Source organism: Physeter macrocephalus, chromosome 7 (assembly GCF_002837175.3).
Source record: "Physeter macrocephalus isolate SW-GA chromosome 7, ASM283717v5, whole genome shotgun sequence".
Lineage (NCBI taxonomy): Eukaryota > Metazoa > Chordata > Mammalia > Artiodactyla > Physeteridae > Physeter > Physeter macrocephalus.
Window position 1 is genome coordinate 68,338,159 of NC_041220.1, and position 15,417 is coordinate 68,353,575.

Below are 15,417 nucleotides of genomic sequence, written 5' to 3' on the forward strand. Positions count from 1 at the left end.
TAAAAGAGGAAGGAAGCAGCATCTGACATTCATGTAGTATGAGCATTCTGTTATAGCACGTGATAATCTATCAGGAAAAACAGAGGTAATTAGTGCTGATAACTTTCAAATATAAACCCATTTAGTCCTTACAACAGCCCTATATGGCATGTACTTTCCTGATCCCTGTATTAGAGATGAGGAAACTAAGGCACAGAGAGGATAAGTAAAATGCCCAAGGCAGAGCTGGAACTTGAACTCAGGCAATCTGGCTCCAGAGTCTTTGGTCTTCAGCCTTGTATTACAGTGCCTCTTAAGTATAGTGTCCAATATTAAGCAGTTTTTAAAATGATACTAAGAAAGAATTTTAATGATGTGGGAAAATGCTTATGGCATAAAATTAATTGCAAAGAGCTGAATTCAAAATGATCTGTATAATGAAATCCCAATTAACTATAATATGCCTAAAGTAATGGATGAAAATAGAGTAGGTTATTAATAGTAACTACTTAGTGAGAGGTGAGGTGGAGTGTCACCAACTCCTGGCTTGCCCTGGACTTTGCTGGTTTTTTCCATGTCCTGGAAATCCCCTCAGTTCTTGGACAAACTGGGATGATTGGTCAACCCCAGTGACTTCAATTGTCTTTTTATATGACTTAGGTTTCACCCCCTAATTTTCTAAAATGAGCATGTATTAACTGGTTATCAGGGAAAGAACAATAAACTCTTGGAAGAAGAAATGGAAGCATGCTGGCTGTATTTTGGTTGAGGAGAGACTGGGGATAGAAGAAAGCATCCCATATAATGGCTCAGATCAAAGGGATTAATCAGTAACAGGAAATTTTCATTCATTTTCTCATTCATTCAACTCAATGCTAGGCTCTGGGGATACAGAAATGAAGGTGACAATCACTTGCTCTCAGGAGCACACTCTAGTAGCTTAAGGCATTCAATAAACAAATGACAGCACTTACACCTTGTGATGAATGCTGTTCAGGAAAGTGGTAGGTGATGTAATAGAGAGTAATGGGATGGGGGCACTCTAGAGAGGAGGCTGGGGGAAAGCCTCTGTGGGTTGGTGACATTTGATTTGGGACTGAATGAGAAGTAGCATTATAAACATAATGCAAGTGTAAAACTGAACTGAATGAAAAAATTTCTAGCAACTCATTTCTTCTCAGACTTGGAGATTTGAGATAGAATTCTGAGAATTCACTCATCTCTGGAGATAGAATTCCTTGGTACCATACTCCCAACTCTAATGAACAATAACTGAAAGAGTATGTTCACAATTTTGGAGCCTGTGAGAAACTGGGTCAGTTTGTAAAAATTGAGCTTTTTGAAAGGGAAAATTCATGAAATATCAATTATCAGAGACTTTTTTCCTAAGTATTATATTTTGGAGTGGTAATAGAACACCTTGACTTTATAATTATTCACCAAAACAAAGGCTCTTAAAAATTAAACTAAGGCCTGTGTTTGAATGATCTCATTTTAGCATGAAACTGCTTAGAAGCAATATAAATTTTGAAGGAATAAAGAGTAGCATAAGGGAAGCTGCAGTCTCCTCTTCATTCAGCAAATGTACAACTCCTTAAAATGAAGGCTGAGCATGCAGTTTACAGGGGAGAATAAAAAAGCACCTAGGCTTGCCAAAGTCAACAGAGATTTTCTGGAGTAAGCAGACTAGCAGAAGTAATGTCTCCTCCAAAACTTTTTTTAAACATCAAGAGCCTGTTTCATAAAGAGAGATAATAGGTTCACAGGACTCCTTGGCTTTTCATCAAGGACAATCGACAGAAGAAATTATTCAGTAAGAACAAGGAAGGGTCACACAGGAGCAGGGAAGGAGATGCTAGGAACAAGAGGGTTTTTGTTTGTTTGCTTTATTTTGCTTTGCTTTTAAACTAGAAGAGCTTGATATATTCATAATGTCTACCCAGACAATAAATTAGGACCAGGGTATCAGAGTATATTTTAGATTATAGTGCTTATAATAGAACTGGTCCTAAAAAGACTGTAGTATTTGTTCTTCCACATTCCTCCCCTGTTTCTTGCTGAAAATACTTTCTAGGAAAAAATTGTTAAATTGCTTATTAAACACTTTTTATGCTTTAAGTTGATTATGAATATGGACTTTAAGAAAGGAAATAAGCAGTAGAATGGATTTTTTAAATCCTCAGAAAAATTTCTATGGAGGGGATGCTTTTTCTGGGTAGCAGTTCAGGTTGGGTATCAGTGTCTGCTGGAAGGCTTATCGTAACTGAGAACACTGAGCTTTTCTTAAAAAATTCCTTAGCTGGAGTGAATAATTGAAAATGCTGAGCCATTAGAACTTCAAAGATTAATTTCTCCATTAATGGCACAAGGTGATAGAGAGAAACAATCAGGCTAAAGAAGAATAATCAAGCTAACCCAACTGGGGCATTTCATCTGATATTCAAAATTACTGGGCCAAAACTTTGATCTTCGGTTTTGTTTGAGGGAGTTTTCAGGCATTTAAAACTGCAGAAACCTTCCGTCTTTGTGTGCCCGAACTGTGTTCTGATATATGGTTTTCTTTTAATTCCTGCAGGTAATAGGATACAAGTGCTGTTTCAGGGGACTGTGAGATGCAGGATGGTTATTTAATGACCAGCGTCAGATATTCCCAGAAGGCTTTGGGTATATTTTTAATGTGCTTCCTTGATAGCCTCAAGTCCATTCAGTGACATTAAACTTAGAGGCAGAGCATCATACTTTGCTAAAGAAAGAACAATGATGCAACAGGAAGTCAGATGGCAAACACAAGACACCTGTGTTCCAAGAGAAACCAAATAAAGCAGAACCTGGTTTTGAATAACAGTTGGGGATGGGGTAGATTTAAGTAAAATCTAATAGCCAGTTCTGTCAGTAACAGATGTATTTTCCAGGTTTATAGCTAAGAATACAGAGGCTAGCTTATAATAATACCAGGTAGATTGTTTTCTCTTTGTCAGTGAAATGTTCACTGTATACGTCTGACTTATAAAACATCTTCATGAATGCTCATCAGGATTATTGTATGGTTGTAGGTACTTTCTCTTGCAGAGACTGTGATTCATATCTTTATAACTATTGTTGTCATCAATATTACTGGCAAAATCGGCACCATATTAGTAGGAGATAGAGTTTCTGCCTATATTTATTTATTCCTGTTCTGTCTGAAGCACTTTTTGGCCTATTTAAAACATCATCTCCATTCCTTACAACAGCCCTGCTAAGTATTATTCATGCCATTTAATACTTGAGGAAATAGAGTTTAAGTTACTTATTCAAGGGTTACAAATGATTAAGTGGTAGATTCAAGATTCCAATAGGAGCTTCTTTGACTTTGAAAAACAAATTCCATCATAATCACTTTCTCCAATTTTTTAATACTGCTTTTCCTTGAGAATTAATGGACGGGGTGGTTTTCCTTGCCAATGTCACTTACTCAGAAGAAATGTCCTCTTTCTTTCTTTGCAATCATATTATATTTACGGAATATTCACAAGTTCTTCAGATCCATGGCTGTCTAACTGGTGGGAGTGAAAGAAGAAACAAATCATGGTGGTGGACTCAAAGCATCTTCACTATGGTAGAAAACAAATCAAGTACACACCATGCCTTTAGCCCTGGTACTTGGATCTCTAGTGGGATTACATGCTCAAGTCCCGTTTGAGTTTTTCACATTCTGGGCTTCAGAAGAAATCTTCACGTCACTAGTGACCTGGATAAGTTCAACAATAGCCACCTCTCACTGAGTGCTTTCCAGGTGTGAGGTACTCGCATCGATTATCTCTTTTATCAACACATCAACTCTGAGTTGAGTACTATCGTCATTATCATCTGTATATTACAGATAAGGTCAAGGTCATTCATATACTTATTGGTAGAACAGGAATTAGAACCTATGACTCCTGACATCAAAATACTATAATTGTTTATATGATATCTGGTAATTCTTTAGGTTGGTGTTCTCAAGTGTCTTGAAACTGTGATGTACTATAATTCTCAAACATCCTAAGTAATTTGTAATTAAACTATATAAAATACTGAAATTTGCAATGGTTTACTTTTTTTTGTAATCTAGAAAACATTCAAGGATTTCTCTTAAATACCATCGTCCTCTACTGTTTGCATATTTTGTTTGGTATGAGAGAAATGTTTGTAATAGCAGCCAATATGCAGGAAACTGAACACAACCCTGTCTGTTACCCATTGTGTTACTTTATCTATTTCCTATCTTGTATCTTCAAAAGCCACCTAAAGGGCCTGACACAAGCTTGTCTTTACATGTAGCAAGTGCAGTAAATTCTTGCTAAAACCATGGGAGTACAGAACAGAGTGGTTAAAAGCACAGATTGCAGGGTTGAAGCCAGCCTTCCAGCATTTACCAGCTCTGTAATTTCAGGCAGGTTATTTACACTCCCCAAGCCTTGATTTCCTCATTAAAGAAATGGGAGTAATAACAGTATGTAACTCATAGGGTTGTTGTGAGGATTAAATAAGATAATCTAAGTAGAAGTGTTTAGCACAGTGCCTGGCTTAGAGTAAGTGCTCAATAATGTTAGCTCATAGTATCTGCTATTCTAAAGGTTTCTTTTTTTCCCCTGACTCGGTAAAGTCTAATTAGATAGTAATAACACAAAATAATGATTTTGTGGTAGTAACACAAAATATCTTTTATTAAAATATTTTGTGTTAATAACGCAAAAGTAATAACAATGTTAATAACACAATACATCTTTATTTTGGGGTGAGCTAAGGAGGCCTGGGACAGTACTATAAATGGACATATAATATTTGATTTATGTTATTTGTGATGCCATGTATTATGAGGGGAGGTGGGAAAAGATAGTCAATAAATAACTCAACTCTGGGAGGGTTAATAAAATATTTACGCTTTTCCATCTAATCTTGTAAATTAGTAAGCACCATTTTTAAGTCTTGTTAATAGCAACATTGCATCCAAGATGATGAAGAATTTGTATTGGGGGGGCTTTAATCATTTCTCACTAGATATTGACTTTTTTAAAAGCTAATCATTAATGTAATGGAAATTAGTGCATTTTGAATTCTTCTGGAATTCATTTTTTCCCCTTATGACTTGAAAATAGCGTATACTATCTGCACAGAGAGTTAAGAAGAAAGATCCACGTAGATAGACTGACTTGGTGTTAATAGCCAGTAGAAGGAACTGAGCAGGCTGCACAACTGCACAGTAGGAAACACCAGGACTAGGGCAAGGTCCTGATTCAGAGGGGACATTCTCCAAAGTTATTGTGAAACATCACCTGCTGTGATATGGCAGTTGGCACTATTGCTCTCACTCACTTTCTCGATAGGTTGTTCTGTAGTATGATAAAACATTGCTAACATATCTAAGTGAGCTCTATTTTCAACAACTGCCACACAGGTTTCCCATCTTCAATAATATTCTACAAGCATTTTTTGACTCAGGGTCACATACTTTATACATGCTACAGGAGAACAGCAAAGACTTTCAGCTTTAGAAATGAAAGTAGAGTTTCATATTCTGCTCTAAATGTTTTCTATATGCAGTCTTGTCCTCCCAATCTCTTTTGTACCTACGTCTCTGCCAACTGAGCATCTAGCACAAGCTTCCTTCTCTGTCTGAAAACCTTCTTATTGCCTGTAGTTAGATATTCTTTCCAGCAGGAGGAGTATGGTGATTAAGCTGGCTTCCTTTGACTTATTAAACCCAAAAAGGACTTTAGCAACAATAAAAAGATGTCAGAAGTTATAAATGATTAAAAAATTGTAGAAAGCAATTTTGTTTTTATTGATATTAATCTTAGTAACAAATGGAGTGAATCGGAAAGCCTCTTACACAAATTCCATCTCTGATGAGGAAGGTAGTTTGATGAAATAAAACAAACACAAAACAAAAATTGAATTTAGAGAAATAAGAGTTCTGGTCCTAATCTTGCCAACCACCAGCTAGATAATTTTGGGTTAGTTATTGAACTTTTCTAGAACACAATTTCCTTATGAGTAAAATTAGAAGATTAGAACAAATATTCTGAAAGGCCTCTTATGACTCTATCATTTGGTGTTCTAAGATAAACAAAAGCCAGCATCCTCAGTGAACAATTTTACAGGAGCTGATCATGAACCTATCACTGTAAATCAATGCTGTAGTGTTAAAAAATGGTCTAATTCTACCCAGAGCATTTTAAGATAAATAGAAGTGAAATAGGTAGACATTTTAGACCAGAGAAAGGCAACAGTGGAATCTAAGTGATTATAAAAATCTAGGTAATTAACCAAAGAAACTTAGCAAGAAAAGCAAGCAAACAAAACAAAAATCCAAATTTCAAGTCCCAAAGAATGATTGACAAAATTTCTTTGAATCCTTCCTGGAGATTTATTTATGTTACTTTTTAACAATGGCAGTTTCCTTTATAAAAGGTAATATAGATTTCCATTTCTCGACCCGGTCGAGTAACTGGTACCAGACTTTCCTTCCCATTGTAAATAGCAGAAAAACTCAACAAAATATGCAAAACAGTGTTCGTTAGACATTGGATAATAGGCATGGCAGAATGTGATCCCTAAGAGAAGGGAAACAAACAAGCTGAGACCTACCATCACCCTAAGTTTTATTTGGAAGTATTTTTTTAGATCATGATGTGGGGAGGGAGAACCCAAGCAGAACATGCTGGTCTCACTGAATTGAGGGGATAGAGTTTGGAGTTTGGAGGAACCTGAGGTGGCTGGAACTTGTGGCACAGAATAGTGGAGTAAAGAGTGTTATCTAACAAAAAACTCCTACAAATATGAATAGGATCCCCATGAATTAGTTGCTGAATACTACATTATGCATTTCTGAAATACTCATGAGTCCAAATAAGAACAATAAGGGAACTGTAGATTAAACAATTTTCAGAGATAACATTGGGTGGAGACTTTCGAATTCCCATCATCCAGAATGGAGAGACTCTGTTGAATTCCTGGGATATTCATATAGAATCCAGAGGATCATGCATTAGTATCAATAGTATGGCTAAACTAGCCCTAGAATAAAGACTACTCTAGACCTATCATTAAAAAGTTTAAAGACAAACCTCAAAAGGATCAGGCAACTTAACTTCAAGCAACTTAACTTGCAGTAACTTAAGTAACTTAACGAAATGGCGCAACAAATTTTAACACTAGATAGAAAATCTTGATAGTTAACAATGTAATGTTCAGTGTCCAAAGTCCATTAAAAATTATTACATATACAAAAAAGCAGTAAAGTGAGACCCATAACCAGAAGAAAAATCACTCAATAGTAATAGAATAAGAGATGATAGAGATAAGGGACTTCCTGGACAAAAGCTTTAACACAGGCATTATCAGTATACTCAAGGATTTAAAGGAAAACGTGAATATAATGAGGAAGAAACTATATACATATGAAGGTTGGAAGTCTGGAGCTGAAAAACGTAATCTCTAAAATAAAAAAAATATTTACTTGATGAGATTAGCAGCAGATAAGAAACTAGGCAAAAGAAATACGGAAAAAATGAAGTCTGAGCAGTAGAAACTATTCAAAATACAGTACAGAGAATAAAAGATGCAAAAAATTAGCAAAACCTCATTTACCTGCAAAAAAAAAAAAAAGTCTAACATACACTTGATTTGAGTCTCAGAAGTAGGAGGGGATAGAAAAATGATTTCAAGAAATAATTTCCAAAAATTTCCCAAATTTGTAGTAAACTAGAAATCCATGTATCCAATAAATACACGGAACCCCCAAGAGGGTGAAAAATAGCACCAAGGGATATTATGATCAAATTGCTGAACATAACAAATAAGATAAAATCTTAAAAGCAGCCAGAGCAAAAAATATGCATTACATAAAGAAGGAAAAGATAAGATATCCATATAGAGGTCTCACCGAGACAGTGCAAGACAAGAATTTTCAAAAACTGCTAAATGACATCATCTTCAGATTCAAGAAACTCAGTGAAACCCAAATGGGAGAGATATATATAAAGAAAAGTCACATCATAGTCAAACTGCTAGAAACCAATGTAAAGGGAAAATCTTACAAGCAATCAGAAAAGGAAACATTACATTCAGAGAAATATCAATAAGAATCACATCAAACTTCCCATGAAGAACAATGGAAACTGGATGACAGGTAAATGGTATCTTTAAAGTGCTTTAAAAAAATAATAAATAAATAAAACCCTGCCAACCTACAATTCTGTACCCAGTGAATTATTCTTTAGAAAAATTAAGGCAAAATAGATATTTCCAAACAAACAGAACTGAAGATTTAGCAGCAGAACAGCACTACAATAAATTCTAAAGGAAAATCTTTAGTCTGAGGGGAAATGATTGTAGATGGAAACTCAGATATGCAGCAGGAAATGAAGAGCACTAGGCAAGACAGAGGTATGGGTAAATATGTACTTAAAAGCTATTTTTTAAAGCATCTTTAAAAGACTTTTAACTATACAAAGCAAGTGTAAAGAAAATTAGATTTTAAAACAAGGAATATGACTAGAGATAAAGGGGGCATTTTATAATGATAAAAGGATAAATTCCTTAGGAAATAATAAGAATCCTAAATATATATGCAGCTAGCGTCTAAATGCAGGAAGCAAAAACTATCAGAACTAAAAGGAGAAATAGACAAACCAACAATCTTATTTAATCTACAGTAATATTTGGTGATTTTAACACCTCACTCTTAGTAATTGATAGGATGTCACCAAAAAAATTCAGTAAGGGTATGGAATATTTGCACAACACCATTAACCAATTTAACCTTATTAACATGTATAAAATATTTTACCCAATAACTGGAATATACACTCTTTCAAAGTGCGTATAGAATATTCACCAAAATAAACAATGTGTTGAGCCATGAAACAAGCTTCAATAAATTTCAGAGGATTGAAATTATACAATGTATGTTTGCTGACCACAAGATAATTAGATTAAAAATGAATAACAAAAGATAATCTAGAATACTACCAAATGTTGCTAAATTGAATGACACATTTCTAAATAATCCATGGGCCAAAGAAGAAATCACATTAGAAATAGAAAATATTAGGAGTTCCCTCCCTGGTGGCACAGTGGTTAAGAATCCACCTGCCAATGCAGGGGACACAGGTTCGATCCCTGGTCCAGGAAGATCCCACATTCCTTGGAGCACCTAAGCCCGTGCACCACAACAGAGCCTGTGCTCTAGAGCCCGTGAGCCACAACTACTGAGCCCACGTGCTACAACTACTGAAGCCCACTTTCCTAGAGCCCATGCTCCAGCAAGAGAAGCCACCACAAGGAGAAGCCCATGCACCTCAACGAAGAGTAGCCCCTGCTCACTGCAACTAGAGAAAGCCCACGTGCAGCAACGAAGACACAACGCAGCCATAAATAAATAAATAAATTTTAAAAAGAAATAGAAAATATTTTGATATAACAAAATTGTGCAGTAAAGCTTAGATGGCATGGACAATCCCTTGAAGGTATGAATACCAGTACTGGCACAAGAAGAAACCAAAAGTCTGTGCAGTCCTATATTTGTTAAAGAAGTTGAATCTGTATTTAAAAACGCTTGAGGCTGGTGAATTTTAGTTTTCCAAAGGATTTGTACTTGTTTACACTCCTACTAGCAGTCTGTGATATTCCCTTTGTTCCACGTCCTCTCCAACATTTGGTGCTGTCAATCTTTTTAATTTTAACCATTCTGATGGCTGAATAATTGTATCACAATGTGATTTCAATTTGCATTTCTATCATGACTAAAAAAGGTCAACTTCTTTTCATGTTTTTTGGGTATTTGGATGTTCTATTTTGTGAAGAACTTAAGTCTTTTGACCATGTTTCTGTTGTGTTGTCTACCTTTTAAAATAGATTTTAGGAGGTTTTAAAAAATTCTGGATATGAGTCCTTTGTCAGGTGTTATGTTTTGTGAATATCATCTCCCACTTTGTGGGCACAATATATTTTTGTATAAAATATCATTTTATAACCACATATATATCTACTACATTCTCTCAAAATCTAATATTCAAAAGAATCTAACATGTTAAGTATATTGCAAACATAAGAAACGTATCGTTTATTTTCTTCATCCAGTTTTGTGACCTTTCCCATAGAAAATGGCATGTCCCCTGTGTGAAACAACATGCTCACAGTGAGGGAAGAAAAGCTTTTCCTGAACAATTCCTCTCCACACCAAAACTGCAGGCTACTTGTTTAAATGAGCTTCTGTTTGTTCTGCTGTTGCTGCTAAAATTTCTATGAAGTCTGTACATCTTTTCTTTGGGAAGAAAGCCTTATATTGCATGTTTCATTGGATCCAAAGCACTTCTACATTTATATGCTTTCTCAGCATGGGAAAGGAAAGAGAGCTGAATTTAAGTCAATTTTCTTGATTCCCATTCCTTATATTGCTACTGACAAAACAGCTTAGATCTGAGATGACTTGCTGAACTTCTCTGTTCCCTCATTGGTGAAAACATGGTATATAAAACCCCAGATATCATAGAGAACTCTGTTCAATATTATGTAATAACCGAAATGGGAAAAGAATTTGAAAAATAGTAGATACATGTATACCTGAATCACTTTGCTGTACACCTGAAATTAACAACATTGTTAATCACCTATATTCCAATATAAAATAAAAAGTTAAAAAATAAAATAAAATAGCATAAAATGTAATACTTAGGTATAAATCTAACAAAGTATATGCAGTTTCTGTATGCTGAAAACTACAAATGTCTAAAAAAAAGAAATCAACGACCTAAATAAAGGGAGAGTTTATATCATGTTTACATCACTCAATAAAGTGGAGATACAAATATCTCTAAACTGATCTGGATTCAAAGCATTTCCAATCAAATCCCAGAAGACATTTTCTTTTGAAATTAATAAGCTGATTCTAAATTCCTATGAAGACACAAAGGAACTAGAAAGCCAAAATAATTTTGAAAGAGAACACATTTAGAAGACTCACACTACCTGATTTTAAGACTTGTGATATTAGTGAAAGGACAGACATAAAGATTAATAGAATACAATAAATATCAAGATCTGGACAAGTAGTCCATGAAAAATATCAGTGCTAGGAAATTTGTTATCTCTAGTGTGTATTAAGAAAACACAGAAGACTGCCAACACTTAAACATGTTTGCTATTATTATGAGATAATCTGCTGTTTAGAAATGACATGCCTTATAACAGAATACACTGGAACTCACCAGAAGCCTGAATACATGACGCTGACTTTGCACATTTATGCAAAAGTAGCATTTACCAAATAACCATCATGTTGATGCATGTCATTTATTAGTGATTGCTTGTCTGGGTTTTATACATCTGCTTTGATAATTTCAACACATTTTTTTGTTATTTTGTTCATTTTGGCCTTTAGCAAATAAATTTATTTAATTTCTTTAGTTTGTTATATTTAGGTTCTGTTTTAGAGGGTTTTTTTTTTTAATGTTTCTAGTAGCAATTATTCTGAGATTATGTTTTTGCTCTTTATTTTAACCTGAGTGTTCACAGTGCTGTACATGTTCCATCAACATATTACACTTGTACAGAATGTTCTGTGATCAAAGAAATTTAGGAATTATAAAGTAGATAGATACTGTAATTCATCCCAATTGTAAAAAAATTATCTTTCCTTGATTGGAACTAAGATGCTATATGGAGATGCTCCTTTTCAATTTGCTTCCAATAACTTTTTCTGAAATCTCTGAAAAGCTGAATAATGCATGGTATGTATATGTAAAATTGCTTTTAACTTTGCTTATTTCTTTTTTCTAATATCTTTATTGTGTCCAAATGAGACTCACTTGGTATCATTCTGTTATAAAGATTACAGTTCATTGTATATGGAAAGGAAGTGATATCCAGAAAAACTCTGGGCATTGCTGGCTTTAAAACAGTGGGAGAGTTGGGGATGGAATAGCAAACTTGATTGCAAATCAAAATTCTCCTATATTCTGTTCCATTCTCTCAAAAATTTAGCCACTGTCCAATGTAAAATACTTACTCTTTCAAATTTTGGGGTTGAGTTCTGCTTTCTTTAAAAAGGAAAATACCAGATAACAAAGCATTACATTAGTAACCAGATGATCTTCACTGCTGATGTTGTGTGACCTCCCTCATTCTGCTTCTTCTCCCCGTATCTATACCTAGAATCTCAGAATCAAATCTCTTATTCCTATTTTGGTAGAGTTTATGAAACAGGTGGTGGACAAAGTTTAAGTTCTTGGGTCAAAAATAAAAGATTTATAAAATTCAGAATGTTTTGTCTCCCCCTGCCCTTAATGCTATATTGTAGTGCATACATTTCTTATCAAGATTTCTAAGCTCTCTTTGACTGTCTTAATTAATTAACCAGGACTGTGTATGCTAATGTGCATTTGTTGGTATAAGGAAATCACTGTTCTGTTTAACTATTTTGAAACACAGGTTATCTTTTAAGAGTTTATCAAAAACAAACAAACAAAAAAAGCAGAGGCACAGACCTCTTTAAAGTTTTTTTTCTGTAAATAAAGAAAATTTGTATTGCTGGTTAAGAAAAAGGTTTCTTAAATGTTCATTCAAAACATATTTTTGTATGCATGCAATGAGCATTACTAGAATCACCATGCCTAGTTCCATCATTACATTCTTCTCTGTTTGAAATATTGGCTAATTCCCTCCTTCCTGCCACTCTTGGTTTCTGTGCTCTGTGAATTGCTTCTGACAGAATCTCATTTTTTACTTATCCACTGACCAGCCTGGTCAGGGCAAGTCACTCATCCCTCATCGTATCAAACTCCTCATCTGTAAAATAGGAACAAAGCTTGGTATTATGTTTGTAAGGTGACCTTCTGAAGAGGAACTGCTTATCCTGTATCATTTAGTGTTTGCTACTAAGCAGCAGGGTGCTGACTGAGAACAGTCTGTGAGAAGGGACATTGATGTGAGAGGTTTAGTTGTAAGTGCACTACCATGAGGAAAGAGTAAACTGTTGAGGTTTTTGTTAAGGTAACCTTGATCAGACTGCCACCAAAACAACTGAGGAATAATTCAGTTCATCCTCATTTGGTCTATAAATTCTCTTCTATTCCATTCTGCTAACGTGTTTCACGGTTTTAAAATAGCTTCTAGTTATTTCACTATTAGAGGATTCTATAATGTCATTGTGAGCTATGTGTTAAGTCCAGTGAATGGTATCATTTCTACCTGTTGCATTTCGATGTATAAGCTCTTCACAGCACATATTGTGCTGTGTAATAAAGCACATGATCCTGTGCATCCAGTGGGACAACATGAATCTTGGTGGCATTGATATACTTCATGGTGGGAGCATGGCTGCTTTCATGATCAAGAAGTTTTCTTCTGCATTATTTATATTTTTGCTGATTTGTATGACCCCAAAACTAAGTCCTTTAGTCCCAGAAAATGTCTTGGTTCATATTTCTTTATTTAAAACAATATTTTTACTCAGAGGTTAAATTTTTTAAAATAAATTTCAAAAGATATGCTTCTAGTCAGACTATACTCATAAAATTTTTGTACTGGTTTGTACTGGTTCATAAACTCTTTCTGAGATAGTCTTAGGTGAAGTAGATGTATAAGGATAAGCCAATTATTTGAGAATTGATTCTCTAAGCTTTCCCTATCTATCTATCTATCTATCTATCTATCTATGTATCTTCTATTCCCAGGCATAAATATATAAGTTCTTGTTATAACATTAGCTAAAATCACTATAAAAGAAGATCAAGGAAGAAGAATTAAAACTTCATGGATTCCTTTTTTATTTATACTTCTGTTTTCAAGGGTCATTATACATTTATACAACTTAAAAATAGTTTTTTTTAGTTGAGGCCCTCATTTTTTTTTAAGCTACATGAGTTTTTGTTTTGAATTTCACATCAAGTATTCTGGAATACCACACATTTTAGATGGCCATATCTTTATTAATAAATATGTTCTATATCTTTTTTTCTCTACTTGATCTAAGAGAGGTATGTTGAAGTCATCCATTATGATGTTGTTTGTGTTAATTACTCTTTTTACTGTCCACTTTTTTGCTTTATACATTTTGATGTTATATTGTTTGAACCACAAAGTTGGGTGGATACAATATCTTGGTGGTTTGTAACTTTTTGTCAATAAAAAATATTCCTTTTGTTTAGTTAACACTTTATCCCTTTGAATGCTATGTTGTATGTATATTTATTACCACTCAGTATTTTTTTCTTGTTAGAATTCTCCTGATGTATCTATTTCTTTATTTTCAAACTTTTGGTGTCATTTTGTACCAGATGTGTCTCTTATGAATAAGATATAGGTAAGTTCCATCTCTTATCCATTCATATTTATTATGATTACTAACATTTTAGTTTTTTTCTTACCATCATCTTTTAGGCTTTTGATTTATCCTGCTTTTTGTTTGTTTGTTTGTTTATCACATTCCCTAGTATTTGCTGATTTAATGTTTTTGTTGTTTCTTTATTTTGCCTTTAGTGACTTGGAAAGTGTCATTTGTTGTGGCCTGGGGTACTTAGAAATTTTGGCTTCCTGGTTCCTCTTCTTTTGGTTCTTTAGGAAACTTCTTCCCTCACTACATGTGGGGCTCTCAGTCACCATGGTGGAGGTGTGGACATAGTGACTGAACCCCACATGACTCAGGCTGCCTAGGCAGAGCAACTCACTTGTCTGGCTATAAAAACTGAATTAAGAATGACCACATTGCTGATCAGAACCTTCCCTGGAATCAAAATAACTATAACCTCCTTCATAATTGGACATAACCTTTAACATATTTCCATGCCCCCTGCCCTCCACTAAAATCACCTATTTTATTGAAATCATTTTCAATTTTAATTATATTTTTGAAGCTTTTGTATTACAGTTATTTAATTTTCATGATATTTAAATAAGTTTTCACAGCCATGAAAGGAGAAATCGACAGTAACACAATAATAGTAGGTGACTTTAACACCCCACTTACACCAATGGACAGATCATCCAAATAGAAAATAAATAAGGAAACACAAGCTTTAAATGACACATTAGAACAGATGGGCTTAATTGATATTTATAGGACATTCCATTCAAAAACAACAGAATACACTTTCCTCTCAAGTGCAAATGGAACATTCTCCAGGATAGGTAACATCTTAGGTCACAAATGAAGCCTCGGTAAATTTAAGAAAATTGAAATTGTATCAAGCATCTTTTCCAACCACAACGCTATGAGACTACATATCAATTACAGGAAAAAAAACTGTAAAAAATACAAACACATGAAGGCTAAACAATACACTACTAAACAACCAAGAGATCACTGAAAAAATCAAGGAGGAAATCCAAAAATACCTAGAAAAAAATGACAATGAAAACACGACGACCCCAAACCTATGGGATGCAGCAAAAGCAGTTCTAAGAGGGAAGATT